Raw genomic sequence first — 15275 nt, 5'->3', positions numbered from 1 at the left:
TCCTAGCTGTGTGTGTATTCTGTAAACTGCTCAGTTATTATAAGGCTCAGTCTATGCATCCATACACGGCAAAGCAAAGAGTCATTTCTCATATATTTGTGCAAAGACTAATAAGTGATGGATATAAAGGGGACCTTTTAAACCATTAAAGGTTGTGTTTACATGGTATCATAAACTACCTTGTCTCAGGGCTTCCATTGCTGTGAAGACGAAGACAACTTTTTTTTTTTAAGACAATTTCCCTCATTTACTCCATTCATTGAGTTTTCCCTAAAGAGGCGCTCACCTTATGTAGCCTTTGAAGGCTGAAACTGTAGATGTCTTCCTATCAACTTACTGCACAGAGAAACAAAGCAGGGGAGAAAACACAGAAATGGGTTCTATTTTTCAAATTTTTGAGTTAAAATGTCATTTTGAAATTATTTTATTTTGTAAAAATATTAAAAGCAGTAATTCTGTATGCTCTAATTCTTTATTTTTTCTAATGTATTTTTCAAAACCGTGTGTTTATTTTTAAGTGTATGTGTGCATGCACATTTGTGTGTGTGTGTGTGTGTGTGTGTGTGTGTGTGTGTGTGTGTGTGCGTGTGTGTGTGCAGTGCCTGAGCAGGTCAGAGTAAGTCATTAAATCCCTTGGAGCTGAAGTTACAGTAGTTTTGAGACATTTACATAGGGGCTGGGAACAAAAATCAGGCCTCCTGAAGAGTAGGCAAAGTGCTCACTCACAGACTAACACCTCTCCTAAATGTTAGCAGTCACCTAAGGTAGGTACAATTAGGAGAGTGGTCCTAGGGCTAGTAGTATACTTATCATCTAATTTAGACTTTACTTGTATTTTATCAATTTCTTCAGGTTTAAGATCACACATTACAATTAGTTCTCTTTTAAAGTCTAGAACAATTCTATTTTTTTTCTTCTATGTTTTATGGCTGGGACACTTTTGAAGAATAATTGCCAGTTATCTTTCTTAAGCTCCCCCAGTTTCTATGACAAATAAAGTCCCCATGCTTTAAAGGCTGTTTCATTTTGGTTTTGTCTTTGTGTTACATCAAGAGGCAGATGAGTGAGATTTACTCTATTGTTAGTGATGTTAATATTCATGATGGAGTTAAAGGAGTTTGTTTTTTTCTTTTTCTCTTTCTTCTTCTTCCTCTTTCTCTTTCTATTTTCCTTTTTTTCAGATTCCTCTCCTACAAGTTACCATCAGAGGTTCAGTCCATTATCATCATGGTGGGAAGCATGGCAGCATCCAGGCAGGCATGGTGCAGGAGGGGGTGAGAGTTCTACATCTTGTTTAAAAGGCAAACAAGAAAAGACTGCTGCACAGGCAGCTAGGAGGAGGGTCTCCACGCCCACTCTCACAGTGACACACTTCCTCCAACAAAACCACGCCTATTCCAATAAGGCCACACCTCCTAAGGGTGCCATTCCCTGGACCAACCATATTCAAATCACCATACTAACTATTTATCTTAATTTTTTTAAAAAAATAGACATTTACCCTATAAAGCTGTATTAGATGACATGAGATGAAATTATTATCTTTGATAAATTGTTAATGAATTCTATAATGAACTTTAACAGTAGATACGCTTTTAAATCTGTCAGTTGCTATCTTATTATCCTACCCTACCCAGTATTCATTACATTCATATTTATTTGACTTTATTAATGTGTGTGTCTTCTATTCGCAGTTGAACTCATATCACTTTACTAATCATCAAAAAAATTCAAAACAGTGGTGAAAACTATGGAAAATGTAGGAAAGCATTTGTCTTGTCTGTATGCATCTCAGCCTGAGACACACGAGAGTGATTACATCACTCACTTTTCTTAGCTCTGCAATAAGACATCTGAAAGAAGTGACTTAAAGAGAAAAGGATTATTTCAGCTCATGGTCTGAGATGATATAGTCTCGTGACAAGGAAGGCATGGCAGCAGGAAGGCTTGTGGCTGTGGCAGAAGAGGGATTAGGGAACGGGCTAGATCATGATGATGGTGAGAAAGCATTCAGCTTGGTCAAAACAAAAATAAGGCAACAACCCTCTAACCCCGCCCCTACATCCCTGTGCTTGATTGGCATGTCCAACAGAACAGGCTTCACAACCTCGCAAACTAGTGACACCAACTGGGAACACCTGTCCAGCCTACTGGGGACATTTCACATTCCAACAATAGCACTTTCCTCCTGTTTTCTATAGGCTTGTGGGCCATGTCATACAGCAAAGGCTCGGTCTGTCCTCAAAGGTCCCCTTGGTCACACAGTGTCATACTGTTCAGAAGTCTAACGACTCTCAAGACTCAAAGAAATCTCTTCACTGTGAGCCCCTGTACAACCAAGAAGCAAGTTTTATACTTCCAATAGACAACAGTACAAAGAAAGCAATCATATGCCAGAACAGAAGGATTTGGACATTGCTAGGAATTAACTGCATCACAGCAGGGCCAAAACCTATCAAGCTAAGCATCAAACCCTGAAGCTCCGCGTTCAATATCCCAGAGTCTGTGGCAACATCACCTAGGGCCTCAGTGGACTTTATGTTAAGAAAATCCAAATGGACAAAGTTCTCCTCTGGCTCTGCTACCTGTAATGTATGTGGGCTCACTCTTGGGTCAGCTGCACTTGATACCTACAGCTGCCTCAGCAGATATACCACAGTCCTGATATCCACATCACTCAGAGGGCCCCAGCTTAGACTACCCCTTCATGAGGTCACACAGAGCTCACCCAGGAGATACTTGCAAGGATGGAAAACCTTTCTACCTCAGCATCTTTTTAGCACCATGTACAAGTCTCTATCAACCTCCTAACTCTTTCATGTTGCATATCTGGAAATCAACATCCCACAAAAAATACCAAATTCTGCCGCAAGCTCACCTTATAAGCTGCCCCTTTCAACCACAGTCATAACAGCCTTATAGCACCCACTATCTGAACATGGAAAATTACGTCCTTATGTGGCCTTGCTTGAGCACAGGACACTTGGGCTTCTCAAAGGGGTTCTTCTTCTTACATCCTAGAGCCCTTGCTGGAGAGGTCTCTCTGTCAAAGCAGCTTTTTTTATTGTCCTAATGAAGAGTGACAAGATTCTCATAATTGTGCTGATTTATTTTGCAGCAGAATTTATCTATATAAAGATTTGTCCACAGTTATTTGATACACAGCTTTAAACTTGTTCATACTCCCTTCTTGGCCAAACTGCATGTTCTCACACCTTCCCGCCCCTCTTTGTCATGAAACACATTGGTCCATTCCTTTTCAATTCGGCTTCACTCAGATTGCCAGGACCTGAACAGTTAGTGTACAGGTTTTTGCCCAAAGACATGAATAGCGTCTATCCTTATTTCCCAAGAGCCCTTGCTCCCCTCTGAAATCTCATAATCTATACTCTTCACATTTTTTTCCCAGGGCTTCCCTAACCATCAGCCTTAAAATTTTTTTCACGTCTCCTATAAAACAATTCCGGAGGCACGCAGGGCCACGTCTTGTTCACACCAATGCCCCCATTCATCAGCACCAATTTCTTGTCGTAGCTGCTTCTCTCATTGGTGAGATGAAACCTTACAGAAATAAGGCTGGGGTGGGGGATGGGCTCGCTCTGGCTTGAGATTTAAGAGAGGAGAGTCCATTGTGGTGGAGGAGTGTGGGAAACATTGCCATAGATGTGTGTGACCGAGAAACTAAATTTCTAATCTTATTTCAAAAGATGCAAATGACCATATGTAGTTACTAGCTACTACGTCAGAAACCACAGGTCAAGGTAAATAGTATATGTGCTCTATATGCATGTATGTATGTACATATATATTAGTTATATGTATATTGTGCATATTATATGTGTGCACGTGCATGTACACTTGATATTTAATGCCATTCATCACACGGAATAATTTTTAGGTTGAGGAGGCACCAGCAGGCATGGCAAATCTGAACTGAGTCCTACAGTCATACAGAACAGCAATTCAAGTAGCAGTTCTGAGAAGGCTTGTGTGTGATGGGTGCACCGTTCAGGTTCAGATGTCAGCCAGGGACAGAAGGGCAAGCAAGCGGGGAGCTCAGAAGGGCTTTCTTTCATTGCATTTGCTCAGGGAAAATGGTCTCCTGCTTTAGAAAATGAAACGGATCGTACAAAGAATGGAATATGATATCTAAAGAAGGCTGCATTTCCCTCATGGTGAACAGAGGGAAGAAAACAAAAAAATAGAGACTTCTTTAATTTCTGCTATTCTGACCCCTGGACCAATGACAGGGCCTCTGTGCCCAAGCTCTTTAAACAGCTAGAAGAGAATTTGTTGCAAACTTGAAGAGACCTAGCAGGCTTCTGAAAGAAAGCTCGTTACTGGAAGAGAGCAACTTTCTACTAAAAACGGCACTTGGGAATGAGGTGCTCCCTTCAACGGGCAACATGTCCTCTCATGAACATCATGGTCAATAATGTATTTGAAGAAGACATCCTTATCAGCCAAGAACATTGAGGGCCAGGGCACAGATCAGTGGTAGAGCACCTCGTTTGCGTGAGAGCCTGGGTCCATTCCCAAACACTATAGATTCTGTTTCCACTGACTAAGATGAAGCACTGTTCATTTTGTTATTTTTAACAGATCTCAGCCTCCAGTTTCTATTAAGTGTCTGCTGCATTTCAGCAAGCATCTCCTACTAGGATTTGTTTGGGATTTAATCATGAGTATGTGTCTGAGGAGACAAGCATGTGAGGTGTCCATTGAGCCCAAAGGTGCCAAATCCCCATAGAGGTAGAGCTAGGGACAGTTGGGAGTCATCTGATGGAGCTGTTGGTAACCAAACTCAGGTCCTCCGCAAGCAGTGTGCACTCTAAAGTGGTTAGCAACTGAGCTCTCCAGCCCTCCAGCATCTTTTGTCAACTTGGCTCAGCCATCATCTTCCATAGTTATCGGTTCAGCTTAGTTTTCTTTCAGCTTCTTCTGAGCTCTGATGTACTTTCCTTCATAGCCCTTCCCAGCATCTGCTAGATGGTGCCTGTGGCTCCAAGGGCAGTTATGAAATATCACGTTTATATAAAATGGATAACAATAGAGACTTTAATATTTGATGAAGTGAGCAAATGTCTCCAAGATTAGATAGAAAAGATTTACAGAAAGAACCAGTGGAATTAGGTGAAAGCTCTCGGTAACAACTTGAAGGGGGAGGAAAAAAGAGCTCATGTACAAATGCTCTGCAGTTGCCACCCAGGAGTTAGCTTATAGATCATTAACTATCAAATAAAACAAAAATGGTATTTTGGTCTTAAAGCTTCGGTATGCCTGGAAGCCAGAGGGTGAACTGTGCATTTTCATAGTTACCCGACTCAGTTAATGCTGTTCTCTTCCATGCAGAAGCCGTTTCCATGTGACCCAGTTAGAGAGAAGAGTCCAGTAGAGGGATGAATAGACTCTTTTCCAAGGAGAGGAGGAGGAAGAGCCTTGGAAACTCAGGAAGGGAATGGCAGAACCTTAGAAAGGGGCAGGAGGATATGAGGGAGGAGGATGGGAGGGGGGAGAAGGACGGGGGAGAAGGAGGAGGGAGAAGGAGGAGGGAGAAGGAGGAGGGAGAAGGAGGAGGGAGAAGGAGGAGGGAGAAGGAGGAGGGAGAAGGAGGAGGGAGAAGGAGGGGAGGAGGACGATGGTACAGAGAAAGAGGTGGAGGAGTGGGAGAGGTTCGGGAGCAGGAAGAAGGTAAGGAGAAAGAGGGGGTGGTACAGAGAGGATGGAGGATGAGAACAGGGAGGAAGGAGAGAAAAAAAAAAAAAAAACAGGCGATGTACTGTAGAAGCTGAGTCCAAGGAAGCTCTAGGCTCATGGCTCTCCAGTACCTGAGGTTGGGGGAGGGCAGCAAAAGTCCTATCATAAAGACAACCCTGCTGTTTCAAGCAGTCTCTCCTCTGACACACACCGAGCCCTCATGAGCCTCAAGTTTAGCTGCAGCTTCTGATAAGACAGATTCCTCCAGCAGATAGGTCAGTGATGGGTAAGACTTCCATTCCCTGACTCAAAGGGCAGTGCCCAGCCTCTGACTTCAGAGATAATGTATACTGTTTTTAAAAATACGGCTGCCTTAGGACCTAAGAACAGGGAAGAGCCACAAATCAGGAGCTTTAATTTAATGTGCGCCAGCCCGAGAGTGAGATACAACCTGGGGGGAAGGTGGGGGGAGTTGTGCAAATCAGGAGACAGGGACACTAAGAAACATAGAAGCTCAGGTGTCAGAAAATGAGTATAGGCATGGAAGTCACAGGACAGGGCAACTCTGTGACAGTGGCCATTGTGCCCTGAGACCACACAAGCTGAGAGTTGCTTTGGAGTCTTGATCCCAGAGCCTGTGCTCAGTAGGTAGCCAGTCTCTGGAGCCATCTGTCCGCTTCTCGCTGCTATGAACAAAGTATCTTAAATCACATTAAGTACTACAAATTATGTCTGGCTGATCAGACATAATGTAAGGAAACTCAACCACGCAATATAAGTTAGTGCTATAAAGAAAGTGTGAAGACATGCTCAAAAAGCCTGTGCAGCGGTTTACAAGGCTGGAGAGCTGAAGCAAAGGGTGAATTCTCAGAATTTTGGGCAGAGAGCTAAGAATATGAAATCTACATATTTAATAGAAGCTCATGTGCAGAAAGTGAAAGATAATGTATAAGCACTAAAAGGGAAAGAACGCCTAACTGATGCTGAGTGACTGGGGTAAGAGTTGGGCATGCGCCAATCTGTGAGGGTGCCTTAGGCGCACACGATGCGCTGCTGTCGGTAGACTGAAATGCAGCCCTAGAGAGGAAACTGGCGAGGAATGAACATTGGTAATTAATATCTGTCGGTCAAGTACCAGATGCTTAAATTTTATCCTGCCTGCTCCATCAAATGTTGAGTGATTCCCTCTATCTGGCCACATGTCCCTCAAGATTTGTCCTGCATCTCAGTGTACCCAGGAGGTACAAGGACTTGTAATGCTATGGTCTTTCCAGGCCTGCCCCAGCTCTGAATAATAACAAGGAGACTTATTATGAATGCCTAGGCCTTATAGCTAGGCTTATTCCCAACTAGCCCGTAACTTGCTAACCCATTTATTCTAGTCCAACCTCTGCCACATGGCTGGTTACCCCTTCTCAGTTCCACCACCTGTTTCTTCCTCCTTGGCTGGCTGGTGAACCCTCCTGCTCCTGACTCCCAGAATTCCCACCTCTTCCCGGAAGTCCCGCCTTCTACTTCCTGCCTTTGCTACAGGTCACATTTTAATTAACAAATCAGAAGGTGAGAGGGGAGGTGTTTACAAAATATGATGTAGCCATATGAATAACTGTACCAAAGTCCAGCCTACACTCAGCTCTCTGCCAGGCACAGAAGTTTCCATTTGAATAATACAAAGACGATCTTTACAACATGCACAATAATACTCTCCCAACAAGGATAACCCAAGGCACAGGCTACACTCCTGACAATGGCATCTCCTGAACTAGCTTTCTACTCTGATGAGCTAGACAGCAATGCACAGAAACATGAGAAAGTCTCTGGGCTTTTGCCACCAGTTCCAAAATCACTGCTCTGGGTGGAGTCATTATTCTATCTTCTTGATGACTTCATATATAACTTTGTTAAGAGAACCATGGCTACCAAATGACATAAATCTTGAATCATTTGCAACTATTGTCTTGGCCATTGACTCATGAACTTTGGAAAAGATAATGTTAGATCATTGGGGTTGTTTTGGGTAAGGTCTGTTAGCAAGTTTTAGCTTATGAGATTTTGAGTATCTTCATCATAAAGGGAAATTCTTTTTTTTTTCTTGAAGCTCAATAATTTTTTTGTGGGGGCAGCGAACTTTATTGATGGTATTCAAGAGAGTAGGGAGGGCTCCCTAGGCCCCTCCTGTTATGGGGGTCTGGGGTGGAAATTGTGAGGGAGATGCTCAGTGTTGGGGGCTGAGTTGGGATAGGGACTCCTCAGCAACCAAGGGCCTCTCTCTTGCTCTCAGTGTCCTTGCTGGGGTAGGTGGTCCAGGGTTTCTTACTCCTTGGAGGCCATGTAGGCCATGAGGTCCACCACCCTGTTGCTGTAACCGTATTCATTGTCATACCAGGAAATGAGCTTGACAAAGTTGTCATTGAGAGCAATGCCAGCCCCAGCATCAAAGGTAGAAGAGTGGGAGTTGCTGTTGAAGTTGCAGGTGACAACCTGGTCCTCAGTGTAGCCCAGGATGCCCTTCAGTAGGCCCTCAGATGCCTGATTCACCACCTTCTTGATGTCCTCATACTTGGCAGGTTTCTCCAGGTGGCACGTCAGATCCACTATGGACACATTGGGGGTAGGAACATGGAAGGCCATGCCAGTGAGCTTCCCGTTCAGCTCTGGGATGACCTTGCCCACAGCCTTGGCAGCACCAGTGGATGCAGGGATGATGTTCTGGGCAGCCCCACGGCCATCATGCCACAGCTTTCCAGAGGAGCCATCCACAGTCTTCTGGGTGGCAGTGATGGCATGGACTGTGGTCATGAGCCCTTCCATGATGCCAAAGTTGTCATGGATGACCTTGGCCAGGGGGGCTAAGCAGTTGGTGGTGCAGGATGCATTGCTGACAATCTTGAGTGAGTTGTAGTATTTCTCGTGGTTCACACCCATCACAAACATGGGGCCATCAGCAGAAGGGGTTTGGAGATGATGACCCTTTTGGCTCCACCCTTCAAGTGGAACCTGGCCTTCTCCATGGTGGTGAAGACACCAGTAGACTCCATGACATACTCAGCACTGGCATCACCCCATTTGATGTTAGCAGGGTCTCGCTCCTGGAAGATGGTGATGGGCTTCCCATTGATGACAAGCTTCCCATTCTCGGCCTTGACTGTGCCGTTGAATTTACTGTGGGTGGAGTCATAGTGGAACATGTAGACCATGTAGTTGAGGTCAATGAAAGGGTCCTTGAATGCAACAACCTCCACTTTGCCATGTGGAGAGCAGATGGCAGCCCTGGTGACCAGACTCCCAATACAGCCAAATCCGTTCACACCAACCCTCACTATTTTGTCTACAGGATGAGGCTGGCACTGCACAAGAAGTTGCAGCTGTCTCTGGAACATGGAGGAGCAGAGACCCCTCAATACTTTTTTTAAAGGAGAAACTGGCATTGAGAAGAAAGGCCCGGGGATTGTGATTTGGGGATGAGGCCTTACTGTTGATGTGTTCTTGTAGCACTCATGAAGTCCTGGGTTGATCCGTAGCACCAAAAACTGGGCAAAGCAGCACACACCTGCAATCCCAGCACTGAGAGGTGAAAGCAGAGGTCAGATGTCAAAGTAATCCTCTGCTACACATCAGATGTGAGGCCAACCTAGAATACATGAAACTCTGTGTCCAGAAAGAAGAGGAAAAGTAACTGGAAACAGAAGAGGAAATGGAACATGAAAAAGAAGGAGTAGTAAGCAAAATACTACTGGGATTTTAAAGGCATATAAGGAGGGGCTGGAGAGATAGCTCAGCGGTTAAGAGCACTGACTGCTCTTCCAGAGGTCCTGAGTTCAAATCCCAGCAACCACGTGATGGCTCACAACCATCTGTAATAAGATCCGAAGCCCTCTCTCCTGGTGCATCTGAAGAGAATGACAGTGTACTCCATATTATGAATATTTTCTGGTGATATAAAATTGCAGATGTGTAGAGTCTCTGATCTGTAAAATAGGAGAACATCAGTGCCAATGTCATAGGTTCATACATCCAGAGAATCATTTTTTCCTTCTCTCACTAAAGAGAAGCATCAAATTGTTATCATAATGCTAAATACATTTGTTTCTACATTGTTTAATTTTTCCATCAAATAGAATCATCAAAGCACTGCCCTTTGCATTCTTTCCCAGTCAAAGCACACATACTGGTGTTTCCTTATTTGTAACTTCCCCTAAAGGCCAAGAGGAGATGTGAGCAGCTATCATTGCAGTGCACACAGTAAAGGCTGTGCTGTTATCACGAATAGGGATCCTAAGCCCCACTTAGTGCAACTCAGACTAACACTAGGAGACCGAGCTTTTTGTTCACAATCCACACACATTTGTTCTGCCTTCAAATGAACATCCAAGGATCATCTTATGAGGAAAACCACAGCAGAACTTCCTTGGTTGCCTAGTACCAGACTGCCTTAAGATCCTGGACATGCTATTTAGATGTTTTTCCTACTGTTTCGACATAAAAAGAACATGTGTGCATTTAAATCATTTTCAACAACAGCAATATGCTGTCTTGATCAAAGAAGAAATTTATATTCCTTTCTTGTAACTCTTAACAATTTTTTCTTCCCTTTGGCTTGGGACATTTTGCCATGCTGTTTCCCAGCAGGGGTGGGCTATCCCTCCCTTCCTTAGTCTTTCTACCCAAGAGTCAGAGGATCCCTTCAACCTGAAGTCTACACAAATGTTATTGGGTGTGACTCCAGAGAACCCTGACTAATACATTGGGCATCCACTCACTCTAAGTCAATAGAAATGAGAGATGACCAAGTACTACAAGCTACAGTTCTGCCTTTATTGTGTTTAAATTTTAACAAAAGAGAGAATCACAAACAGGTAAGTGTGAAAGTCATGATGTTACCTTGAAAACAGATCGTTATCTTGGTCTTGAAAATAGGGAGGAAAGAATTTAGCAAAGATGGCTACAAATGGCCTCCCAGAGAAGGCTAAAAACACAAAGTCAGCACAAACCAGCCACACAGATCGGGGAGGAGCATCCTGACAGTGAGCATGGAGTCTACAAAGGATGCAAAGCAGGAAAAGCTCAGACTGCAGAAACTGCAAAAACACAGCATCCTGTGACTCATTACAGACTGATCTAATCCTTAGCAATCAGGCAGTTCAAATTAAACCCATAATTACATTCTCCCACTAAATGATTGGCTAAAATCCGAAGCTACTGTTAGTCTGCTTGTTTATTTTTTATTTTTTCTGAAAATGGAGAATAAATAGAATCTTTTACTCTCCTTGTTGGCAAATAAATTGGTACAACTACTTCAAAAAGAGTTTGATAGTGCTTAAATTGTGTGTGTGTGTGTGTGAAGAACAATTGTCCCTGAGCATGTATAAAAGCATCATCACTGCACCAAAATATGATCATTCAAAAATGATTTACAGGGGAACTGGTAAATTATAGCATATTCTAGAATGTTATACTCTATAACAAAGAAAGTCGTCATTGTAGTATGAATGAGTGAATGGAAGACTCTCAAAACCATATTCATATCAAGAAGATGCAAAATATAAACAAAGTGACTTCGTTTAACTCAGTTAAAAGGCAACAATAGGGTTTATACTTGGGTTGTTGAAAGTATAAAGAATTGATAGAAGTTGTCTGGAGAAGGTTGGGGAAGGAGACTACATTTGCCCGTGCGTTTTCACTTTCCACTGCTGCTCTGAAATCCTCATGGCTCCCTAAACTCATGTTATTCTACCCAGTAAGTACTCATTACCTCCCCACCTCCCTCCCCACAGCTCTCCTCCCTTCTCCTCATCCTGCCTAAGAGCTTTGTCTTTACAACCTTGCAAAATCTCAAGATACAGAGTTCCTTCTTCACCCACCGACTCTGCAGACTCGCCCTGGCAGTAGCTCAGCACTTCACTTTCCTACAGAACAAGCTAAGGAGGGGCAGTCCCTGTATCCCAGAAAACCCATCACTCCTACCGTTTTGTAGGATGCTGACAGACCTTCCTCATCTTCTCAATCATCAGCTTCTCCCTCTCTGATAGACATTCCCTGGCTGCACACAGACCTATCTTAGACACTTGGTTATCTGCTAATGCTTTGGACATTATGGACTTTATTTTTGTTAAAATGATGCTCTACAAAGTTGGTGAAACTTTGTCTTTTCTCAGAAATGTCTATCAGTTGCCTGTAACATTGCTCATCAATTGTGGTGACATAATAAAAATTTTAGACCAACAATAACTCTAGGTTATTCTCTCCATTATTTCAGATATTTGGGCACTCTTTAGTAAGATCTTTTTGTCCTACCTAAGATAGAATGTATTGGAATATGGTATGTTAGAAATGTATTCTTGCATTTTTGTTTTTGGTTCTAGGTAACGTTTTGGTGACGTTTGCTATGTGATTCTCTGGTGTGTGCCAGTCTAATAAAACATTTAATCTCCTGCATGCAGACATGGTACTGTACAATCTAATTTTTTCTTCATTCATCTATTGCCTACACACACTTAACAAGTGGTATATGTGACATCTAATAAGGCATTTATTTCATCACCACTGTTGTTTGTCATCTGGGATTTTCCTGACAATTTAAAGGCATTTTCTCTTACAGGCACCTTTTAGCACTTGTTTTTGTAAGTCTTAATCCCATAGAATTTTTTTGTAATTTCATTAAATATTTACCTTTAAAAAGGCTTGACATTTAAGGTGCTAAATCTTCCAGGAACACAGATTTATAATGGGTCAGCATTAAGGTATATTTTGTATCCTTAAGTAGCATTTCATAACTTACAGAAGGAGCCTAGAGAGGCATCTTCTGGCTTTCTCTGCTGAGGTTAGTGGCTGACTTGGATTTCTGACATTTAGCTCAGTTGTAGGGGCAGTAGAGTTCCAGAAGAGTCACACTAAACTGTGGGGAAACGCAAAATTTGAGAGAAAACTTCCTGAGAAGAGAACAGAATGGCCAAAGTGTCTCAGCTTGTCCCCTTCACACTCCCTGCAGGGGACTCTTTCTTTGCAAGTTCAGCTTTGCCACAAGACCTCAGGTTTCCTTTGATCTTTTTTCTAGTTCTACAGAGAAAACCTAACATTTTATTTGTTCTGAACAGAATATTCTGATTCAATGACTTTGCCTTTTAAAGAGTATGCTTTGTCTTAATGAACATCTAGTAGTATTCTGATTCAATTGAATATAAAATTTTCATTTAAAAGTTTACACACCCACATACTCACACATATACAAACAGTCACACACTCACACACATACACTCATACATACTCACGCGCACTAGCACACACTCATACACATACTCACTCTCACACATGCACATACTTATACACACCCACACACTCATGAACACATACACACACTCACACACAGAGGTAGAAATAGTTAAGATGCCAAGCATCTTTCCTTATCTCAAGGCTCCTATGCTCAAAGTCATTACCAGGTTGAAATCAAAGGCTGTAATGTCTTGTGGTCCTCAAGTTACCTTGCCAGCTTCCCTTCCCACCCTGGATTTCCAAGAGTTTTCATGTTCCTTGACTCCTGGTAGCATCACTACAAGCTCTGTGTTTGCCCCTTTACAAAGGCATATGCCAGTATGCTTAGGGTCTCAGTGGTTCTCCCTGAATAAGCACCTCACCTCCAGACCCCTAACTGAAACAGATCTCTGAAGATCTTTGTCTCCCACACAACCATAGTGATAATGTCCAGGAGGTTGGATATGATATCTGGGCACCATTATTTAATCAAGACTGCACCTGGTTGTGTCCTAGCCCCAGACAGGAGCAAGGGAGGGATGGTAATAGTAAAGATGAGGACAGGACTTTTTCTAAAGACCTCACCATTTTAGGCATGAAGAGAACTCTACCAAAACAATAAGGAGAGAACTCACAAAGATCAGAGGTAGGTTGTCTTAACACTAATGCAAGAAAGTTCAAACGTTTATTTTAGCATACAGGGGATAATCAGAAAACATTTGTTTAATTAAAATTACCAATATACAGTAAAAGTAAAATATCAGTAGCAAATTTTGCTACTTGCTGATGAATTTTTTTAAGGAGTAAACAATTCTAAGAGTTTAGATTAAAAAGTAATAAAGAAGGTTGGGGATTTAAAGACCTACAGAAGTATAAGCATTATTAAAGTATTTTCAATAATTATAATAGAACACTGTTAAAGACCATACATGGTTTGTTTCTCTCATTTTAAGATTTTTTTTAATGTCTATGATTTCTCTATCCTTATGCACACCACACACCAGAAGAGGACATCAGATCCCAGGATAGTTGGTTGGGAGCCTCCATATGGGTGCTAGGAATTAAACTCAAGACCTTTGGAAGAACAGTGCTCTTAACTGCTGAGCCATCTCTCCAGACCCACCTCTCCTTTTAAGATTTATTTATTTATTTTTGTTTCTCTCATTTAAAAAAATGAACTTATTCTGATCGTTTCTCATGGTTTAGACTCCACAAATACCGAATTCTTTTTATGTCTAAGTTAAAACAATATTCTCAAGCAAATAATATATTAAAATAACTTGCAATTTACATGGACACGTAATAAAATTAATCAAAACAGGCTGAGATTATAAGAGAGCCTACCCTTCATCAGAGTGCAGGAATCTATATTGAATTATATTCAGAAAGTCCTGAAGCCAGCAAGCAGGAGTGGATGGTAACTATTGGGATAGAAATACTCTGTCTCCTCATCAAAGAGACTTAGACCCAAAGAAAGCTCTGCTACCCTGGAAGGCCACTGACGTGGGCTCTTGTTAGCCTCTTGCTTCAGAGGTCTGCCACTTTCTCAGGGATGGAGTGGGAGTGGCCATAATTTATAACAGTGAACTGAGCCAGATAATTATATGAGTCCTTTCCAGTGGGAATATCCCTGAATAGAAGCCCCAGCAGAAGATGAATCACGAGCCTAGCAAGAGAAGCTACATTACAGCTTTGAAGAAAGTAAAATCGAGGATCGTATGGAAGCAGTTACAGAACAGAAGAAAGGGGGGATCATGTGGACTTAGGGACACTTAAGGGCAGCCTCTGGTAACAGTAGAGGTGAGGAGGGATAAGGGTGTGTTCATGGTGAAGGAAGAACAGATTCATGCCTCAGTGAGGTGATGTGACCTGGCCTCCCAGGACGTATAGCTGCATATTTATCAATTCCTGGAGCACCACACAATGCAAAGGCAACAGTTCTGCCCTAGATTCTGATGAAGCAAACCAGTGTACGTCATAGATTTACTGACTGCAGAGATGTGAAAAGGCTGTGATGTCCCCACACTGACGCAAAACCAGATGGGGACACTGATGGGCTGCCATGGGTGAGCAAAACACAAAAGCAGATGACTGCAGGCAGACCTGTGCTTTTCAAACTTAGCACTGACCAACTACAAACTTTCAAAACGGTCTTATAAAGAACGTTATCTGTGGGACAGTGTGATCCTAGTTTCGAGAAATGCCATACCAGGCCACATCAGCCAAGAACTGTGGTCTTGAGGGACTTTATTACATCCATATGTGACAGCAACCAAAGCCAAAATGTGAACACGGCACTTAAAATAGGTTGTGTGGGAATCCTGGGATTG

At 42.5% G+C, this 15275-nt stretch overlaps 1 pseudogene; it reads right to left on the bottom strand.

The window, feature by feature from the left end:
• Positions 1-8010: 8010 nt before the first annotated feature.
• On the bottom strand, positions 8011-8919 carry LOC110303321 (annotated as a pseudogene).
• Between the last annotated feature and the right edge of the window lie 6356 nt (positions 8920-15275).

This window comes from Mus caroli, chromosome 10, assembly GCF_900094665.2.
Source record: "Mus caroli chromosome 10, CAROLI_EIJ_v1.1, whole genome shotgun sequence".
Classification (NCBI taxonomy): Eukaryota; Metazoa; Chordata; class Mammalia; order Rodentia; family Muridae; genus Mus; species Mus caroli.
This window is presented reverse-complemented; position numbering and strand designations above follow the sequence as displayed.